The sequence below is a fragment of the Sinocyclocheilus rhinocerous genome, unplaced genomic scaffold (genome assembly GCF_001515625.1).
Source record: "Sinocyclocheilus rhinocerous isolate Xijiao unplaced genomic scaffold, SAMN03320098_v1.1 scaffold1615, whole genome shotgun sequence".
NCBI classification, from domain to species: domain Eukaryota; kingdom Metazoa; phylum Chordata; class Actinopteri; order Cypriniformes; family Cyprinidae; genus Sinocyclocheilus; species Sinocyclocheilus rhinocerous.
Genome location: NW_015645292.1, coordinates 1,366,178 through 1,374,987, shown reverse-complemented (window position 1 = coordinate 1,374,987; position 8,810 = coordinate 1,366,178).

Genomic DNA, 8,810 nt, shown 5'->3' with positions numbered 1-8,810 from the left:
ACACGCACACACACACACACACTCTCTCTCTCACTCACTCGCTCACTCACTCTCTCTCACACACACTCTCTCTCACACACACACACACACACACACACACACACTCTCACTCTCTCTCTCACACACACATGCTCTCTTTCTCTCTCTTTTCAGTTTGAATGGTTTCTTCTCATTAAAGGCGTGTGCTAATTGCAGTGAGGATCAGAGCGAGGTGTTTCGGGTCAGTGAATCTCTCTCTCTTTCTCATGGTTCTGTTATTCTGGTCGGACTGAAGCGTCTGCTTTAAGCTCACAGAACGTCTTCGGGTCGGTGAAGTCCTGCGGCTGCTGTGACTGTGAGTTATGGCCACATTAATATTAGATCAGCTGCAGACTGTGGTGTCAGTGGTTCAGTTCTGAACCGATCCTGCTATTAAACCAGACTGAGCATCAAAAGCTGAATTTTCAGCATCATTCCTCCAGTCTTCAGTGTCACATGATCTTCAGAAATCATTCTAATATGCTGATTTGCTGCTCAAGAACTTTACTGTCACTTTTGAGCAATTTAATGCATCCTTGATGAATACAATTATTAGTTTCTAAACTTTTAAACAATAGTATATACTGTATATGGAATCATGTTTAAATTATTAAGTTATAAATTATTATTTATTTTAGTTATTTTTCAGTATTAAATTAGAGAGGTACATGATGTAGCAGATTCAGCGGTGGTTTAATATTGCTCTATGTACATGAATACAAAAACACATCATCTAGACTGATGGATGTTCTTGATCCAAACACACGATGCTCCTGTTCAGTTGATTCCTCAGATGAAGCTGTTGTTATTTGTGCTGATTGAACAGTGTGATGTGTGTCTGAATGTGAGGATCCCTGAATCTCTCAGTCTAGTCGAGCGCTGGGTTAATCAGTGCAATAATAGTTGTATTGTAATGATAGTAATAAGTATTTTGTGTTGCCGTGGATACAGATGGAATAATGATCATGTGAGCATCAGTAATGAACACGTGCCTTCATTAGTGATGTTCATCAGAGCAGCTTTAGTTCAGGAGCTGATCATCTTCTCAGACGTGTTTCTGATGGCGAGTGTGTGTGTGTGTGTGAGTGTGTGTGTGTGTGTCTGTGAGTGTGTGTGTGTGTGTGAGAGAGTGTGTGAGTTTGAGTGTGTGCCTTGCGTGTGTGAGTGAGAGAGTGTGAGTGTGTGCCTTGCGTGTGTGAGTGTGTGCGTTAGTGTGTGAGTGCGTGAATGTGTGTGTGTGTGTGTGTGTGTGTGTGTGTGTGTGTGAGTGTGTGTGTGTGTGTGTGCAGTGTCTCATTGCAGTGCAGCAGCAGCATCTGGAGGTTTGCCACTCTATTAAATGACTTGGAGCGAAAGTTTGAGTCTGTCTCTGTGTGTGTGTGTGTGTGTGTGTGTGTAACAGGAGATAATAAAAGACGACACAATGAGTTTTCCTATTTTACCCAGAGGCTGAATCTCTGTACAAGAGTCTGTGTGTGTGTGTGTTCAACTAAATGGCTTTCATTCACTTATTTCACACCATCCACCATTTTGTAGTGAGTGTGAGACTGCAGTGGTGAGATCGGCGTCTGTGTGTTTATTAGCTCGTGTGAACACCATCAACAATATGACAACAGCAGCATGTGCTCTGTGAGGACTGAGTCATCAGTCATGATTCACGGTCTAATGATACTGAATCAGTACTTCAGCTCTTTGTTTTATTTTATTATTATTTCTAGTAGTAGTAATTTTCATGTTTTATTTGAAGTATTTATTTTATTTTATATTGTATTTTAGACTTTTCTGTGTATGTGATGTTTGGTTTCAGTTCAGGAAGCTCGTCTGATCTGTAGCTTTACTCTGTAATCATTCTGTCACTCAGAGACGCTGTGAAGTGAACGAGAGACACTGAAACGGATCTGCAGACAGACTCTCTCTCTCTCTCTCTCTCTCTCTCTCTCTCTCTCTCTCTCTCTGTTACCGGGGAAACACCCAGGTGATGCTCAGAAGGTTTTCATGTCGTTGGTGAAACGATGGTGTTATTAATAACCATCATCAATATTTGAGTCCATTCAGGAAAAGCCATTCACGGACAGAAACACACCAGAATGCCTGCTGCTTTTACTCCTGCTTGATTAATGATTATTAAAGGTGCTGTATCTTTTTTTTCTCTCTGTACTAAGGCTTAAACATACCACAATATGTTTGCAGATATTTAGGAAACATGCTAAGTTCGCATACTTGTTTCTCTGAAAAACAACACTCCAGCTCTGATTGGATGAGCTGTGTTTGAAGTCATTTAGAAGATTGCAGATAAACACACTCTGTATTAACAGTATTAAGACACTATTAATCTGTATCACTGCATCACTATAAACAGCTGCAATTACACTAATTATACTCAAAGGAATAGTGTATTCCTATTAAATATAATCAATAAAGTTAATGGTTTATTGAAGCATGTCTAAGAACAGCCCTTCACTGTAACTCACATGATCCTCTGTGTCTATGGAGCACGTGTTACCGTTCGAACACAGCGTGTGTGTGTGTGAGAGAGATTGGGTGAGTATTTTGAGACTCTCAGTCTGAAGCAGAAGCAGTGCTCTGAGTGTTTTGACTGGTCAAGAGCAGCCTTATGAAGGTTCTGATTGGTCGGGCAGTGTTCCGTGCATTCTAATTGGTCAGGCATGTCCTGATTGGTCAAGAGTGGCGTTTCAAGTGTTCCGATTGGTTGAGCAGCGTTCCGAGTTTTTTGATGGGTCGCATGGAATTCCAAGTGAACTGATTGGTTGAGTGGAACTTTGAGTGTTTGATTGGTCAAGTGGCATTCAAAGTGTTCTGACTGGTCGAGCAGTTGTCCGAGTGTTTTGATTGGTCGAATGGCATTCTGAGTGTTCTGATTGGTCAGGCGGCAGCGGTCCTAGGTTCTGATTGGTTGAGAGTGGCATTGTGAGTGTTCTGATTGGTTGAGCGACGATCAGAGTGTTTTGATATACAGCCCAGCGTCTCGATATTCAGTCCCTGTTTGTGTGGCTCTGCTGCTGGTGTGTGTTTCAGACGACTGTCAGTCTGTGTATTTCTGATTAGCTTTTGTTGATTGTGTGGAACTGAACAGAATTACCGAGCACACTGTGTGAAATGTCAATGACCTGATATTAACTCCATGGTTATAGCACTGTTTTAAATTGAAGCTGGTTTACCTTCTTGTGTAACTGTTGTGTGGAAGTCTGAATATCAGTCATGTGATAACCTGCAGATCAATCACAGTGTGTGTGTGTGATTTTTAAATTCATGCAGACATTTATCTAGTCCATTGTTCAGTGTTATTTATGAATCATTTTCACCGTTGAGGACGTCTGCAGAGGGAGGTGTTGTCAGATTCAGCTCACTTCAGGACACAATTACCAGGCAGCTATTTGCAGTGGGATTGTTTATTAGCAGGTGGGATTAATTACAGGGTGAGACAGGAGAGAGAGAGAGAGAGAGAGAGACTGTGTGTGTGTGTGTGTGTGTGTGTTGCCCACACAGAGAGATCAATCCTGAGCTGCTATTCATAGACACCACATGAAACATCACCACTAAAGACTGCTTGTCTGTCTGTTCTTCAGTTCTAACACACGCACGAACTCACACACACACACACACACACACACACGCACACACACACACACACACACACACACTGATAAATGAGTCATCATGACACATTGGATATCATTGATTAAATGTTTCATTGCTTCTCCTGCGTTGAGCTCAGTGTTCATTTCCTGCCCAGATAGGAAGTGACATGAAATTCATGCAAAACTGTGTGAATCTCACAAACCCTTTCAAGAACATATTGCTCATATTTCCTAAATATACATTTTATTTTTTTTGCATTGACAGTTGAACACATTTACCCTCATATTCTAGTTATGCTAATGTGAAACAAAGAATATATTATTTAAATCAAGTATTTATTCATTATTTAGCACATCAACATTTCCTGAACGCTAATTAAAATGATCCAACCATTGTAGTATTTTCTATATTAATACATTAAATCAGGCAGGCATTCTTTAGACTTTGGTGGCCCAAAATGAATTTAACTAGCCCAAATAAAAAAAGTCATCGGTTGAATTTCACTGTGCATCAGATCAGATCATTTTTCAGATGAGCAAAAAAAAAAAAGAACACTTCTTCAATACCACAGCAAAAACTAGTAGCATAACTATACAGAATAATTAGAGTTGCAAAAAAACCCAAAAGATGCATTGCAGTAATGATAATGTTTAATTGTCATAAAAACAGTCACAATGCAACAAATCTGAATGTCCTAAAAATAGGCTTAGTTTTCTTTATGCACAATTTAATTTAAACTCTTCCTCTTATTTTGGGCTGTAATGTATATAATGTTGCTGTGTTCATTCATGTAAAACCTCCAGATCTGTGTGTGTGTGTCTGATCCTGTATTTCTGCACGTTCTCTTGCTCTGTTTCTCGTCTCGTGTCTCGTTCTTTACCTCCCCCTGTGTTTCTGTCTCTTTGTTAAACACGAGTGTGTAGGTGTGTGTTTTACACTTATGCAAATTGTCACGTTATGCAATGTGTGTGTGTGTGTGTTTGTGTGCATTATATGGAGCTCAAAATAGACTGAGCTTATAGATCTTGAGTGGATGTGTTGAGTCCCGTAATCACACTGAGCGTTCGCTTGCTTTCTGTAGTTCAGAGCAGGAGCGTCTCTGTGCTTCAGTGATTCTGTGTCATTATTATGTCAGACGGGTTGGGTTGTGTTTGTCTGGGTCGGAGCGGCTGTAGGGTTTTACCCCAGTAATGTGTAATTCAGACTGTCCCAGTTCTTCATAATGACCCTCATCAGTCGTGATCTGAACACGTCTCACGCTCCTGTAGGGATCAGCAGACATATAGAGCTCATAATACCACACCCCAGCTCATAAAGACAAAAAATATCATATTCATACAGAAACACAAGTTTGTAATGTAGTACAGTGATTTACAGCAGCAGATTTACAGTGAGCAGAAATCATCATGAGATGCGATTTCTGTGACACTTTTTGATGTCGTGGTGTGTCCATTGATGCCACAGAGCTGAGAAAAGTTTAACTTAATGCAAATGAGCAGCAGTGGCGACTGCCAATAGGAGTGAGATGTGAGGTCATGTGACCGTCTCCTGTCAGATGCTGTTTGAGTGTCTGTCAGTAAAATGAAGCTGATGATTGCACTGCTCTGTGTGATTGATCTCTGCACACATGCAGTGGTATTATGATGATGTGTGGAACAGTCAGATTGATTTATATATTGATTATCCTTCATGTCATATGATGATCGTGAGATGCAGTTTTGTTAAATCAGAATGACATCTTATGTTAGTTCCAGTAACTTTAATATATCAATTGACATTTGGTCAATGCTTGACCTAATTTAATTCCTAATTTTTTGTCATTTTGAGTGATTTCCTCTATGCATTGGTATTTCAAAACCACCAGTGTTTTATTTTTTTTACTTGGTTTAACCACAGTGGCATCTCTAAGTACCCCATAAAACAATATTACAGCCATATAACCTACGATTAGTTGTGCAACTTGACACAAAGACGGCTTCTGTGGCTAAACCAGGTAAAATAAAAATAAAAACTAGTGGCTTTGCAATACCAAAAAAAAAAAAAAAAAGTATTACATTATGTAAATTCAAATGATTTAACTTAATTAAAATGCTTAAAAACATACAAATCAAGAAATCATTTCATATTTTATTCCTTTTAACTATTGTTCCTGTGTTTCCCAGTTTTGTTCATAAAATTAATTTGAAAATGTCTTTAGAATGACTGACCTAGAGCATCCGGGTTTAGGACTCCCATATAAATGCAGCATTGTTCAGACTCATCGTGTGTTTGTGTTCTGTTTTACTGCGATCAGAGCTGTTCTAGAACATTTCTGAGTTGGTCTGGGTTGAATCTCTGATAGAAAGCAAGTGAAGTGTTTGTGGCGTCAGTCCAGGTCATGTGATCAGACAGGAAGTGGTTTGTGTCCCGGTGTAGTGCTGCTCTCTGAGCTGACAGCGGATGGATGAGTGTTTCCTGGGTCAATAGATGTGTGTTTTTAACATTCGTGAGAAGGCCGAGGGCCTTAAACAGGGTTTCTGTGTCCATGTTTAACTGTACGAGTGTGAGGATTGATGGGATGTTTGTGTGATGCTGAACAGGTGCTTGTGCTCTGGATCTTCTGAAGATGTTTGAATCTGTGCCTTGGTGTGTCTCTGTGTGTCTCAGGGTGTCTCAGAGTTTCTCAGAGCGTCTCAGTGTGTCTTGGCGTGTCTCTGTGTGTCTCAGCATGTCTCAGTGTGTCTCAGAGCGTCTCAGTGTGTCTTGGCGTGTCTCAGAGTGTCTCAGCATGTCTCAGGGTGTCTCAGAGCGTCTCAGTGTGTCTTGGCGTGTCTCAGAGTGTCTGTGTGTCTCAGTGTGTCTCAGAGTGTCTCTGTGTGTCTTAGTTTATTGGCTTGTCTCAGTGTGTTTCAGAGTATCTGTGTCTCACCATGTCTCAGAGGGTCTCACAGTGTCTGAGTTTTCTCTGTGTGTCTCAGATTGTCTCAGCATGTTTCAGTGTGTCTCACACTTGTCTCAGAGTTTCTCAGAGCGTCTCATGTCTCAGAGTGTCTCAGTGTCTCAGAGTTTCTCTGTGTGTCTCAGAATGTCTCATGTCTCACACTGTCTGAGTGTCTCAGTTTCTCAATGTGTCTCTGTGTGTCTCAGATTGTCTTGGTGTGTCTGAGTGTCTCAGTGTGTCTCACAGTGTCTGAGTGTCTCAAAGTTTCTTGGCGTGTCTCTGTGTGTCTCACACTGAGTGTTTCAGTTTCTCAATGTGTCTTGGCGTGTCTCTGTGTGTCTCAGTGTGTCTCAGAGTTTATTGGTGTGTCTAGGCGTGTCTCAGAGTATCTCTGTGTCTCACCATGTCTCAGACGGTCTCACAGTGTCTGAGTTTTCTCAGTGTGTCTTAGATTGTCTCAGTATGTCTCAGTGTGTCTCACACTGTCTGATTGTCTCAGAGTTTCTTAGTGTGTCTCTGTGTGTCTCAGAGTATCTCATGTCTCACAGTGTCTGAGTGTCTCAGTGTGTCTCTGTGTGTCTCAGAATGTCTCATGTCTCACACTGTCTGAGTGTCTCAGTTTCTCAATGTGTCTCTGTGTGTCTCAGATTGTCTTGGTGTGTCTGAGTGTCTCAGTGTGTCTCACAGTGTCTGAGTGTCTCAAAGTTTCTTGGCGTGTCTCTGTGTGTCTCACACTGAGTGTTTCAGTTTCTCAATGTGTCTTGGCGTGTCTCTGTGTGTCTCAGTGTGTCTCAGAGTTTATTGGTGTGTCTAGGCGTGTCTCAGAGTATCTCTGTGTCTCACCATGTCTCAGACGGTCTCACAGTGTCTGAGTTTTCTCAGTGTGTCTTAGATTGTCTCAGTATGTCTCAGTGTGTCTCACACTGTCTGATTGTCTCAGAGTTTCTTAGTGTGTCTCTGTGTGTCTCAGAGTATCTCATGTCTCACAGTGTCTGAGTGTCTCAGTGTGTCTCTGTGTGTCTCAGAATGTCTCATGTCTCACACTGTCTGAGTGTCTCAGTTTCTCAATGTGTCTCTGTGTGTCTCAGATTGTCTTGGTGTGTCTGAGTGTCTCAGTGTGTCTCACAGTGTCTGAGTGTCTCAAAGTTTCTTGGCGTGTCTCTGTGTGTCTCACACTGAGTGTTTCAGTTTCTCAATGTGTCTCGGCGTGTCTCAGTGTGTCTCAGAGTTTATTGGTGTGTCTAGGCGTGTCTCAGAGTATCTCTGTGTCTCACCATGTCTCAGACGGTCTCACAGTGTCTGTGTTTTCTCTGTGTGTCTCAGATTGTCTCAGCATGTTTCAGTGTGTCTCACACTTGTCTCAGAGTTCTCAGAGCGTCTCATGTCTCAGAGTGTCTGAGTGTCTCAGAGTTTCTCTCTGTGTCTCAGAATGTCTCATGTCTCACAGTGTCTGAGTGTCACAAAGTTTCTTGGTGCATCTCTATGTGTCTCACACTGTCTGATTGTCTCAGAGTTTCTCAGTGTGTCTCAGAGTATCTCATGTCTCACAGTGTCTGAGTGTCTCAAAGTTTGTGTCAGATTGTCTCAGAGTGTTTCTGTGTGTCTCAGAGTATTGCAGTGTATCTCAGTATCTCAGAATGTCTTATCATGTCTCACAGTGTCTGAGTGTCTCAGATTGTCTCAGTGTGTCTGAGAGTGTCTCGTGTGGACTGGAGTGAGTCTCTGTTGTTCCTGCAGGGGCTCAGAGTCATTAATCATGTGACTCACCTGAGCTGTCTGGATGAGGAACATATTACTGCTTAACTCTCAGACAGGAAACACACACCACTGATTTATAACACACGCATCACATGCTATTTTTACAAGCGCAGCAGTGCTTAACGACCCAACTGATTATTTTGGAGCATTTTATAATGAGAGTGACGCCTAAACAGTCATAATTTAGTTTTATTTGACTCTTTACAATCAGAACTTTCTCAATCACATAACTCATTCATGTATGTAAATGAGCTGTGCTCTGATTGGCTTTGCTCAGTTCTGTTGTATGTTACTGAGCTCATGGCTGTGTTGTCATGAAGGTTTGTGAATGAATCCAGGTCTGTGTTTTGTTTAGGAAGAGCAAGAGATGAGCGAGACAGAGATTTGTGTGTGTCAGGATGTTTATACAGCAGACAGATTTCAGCTCCGCTCCGGCTGTAAACACATGTCACATTCTCAGCACACACAAACACACACACACACACACACACACACACACACACACACACACACA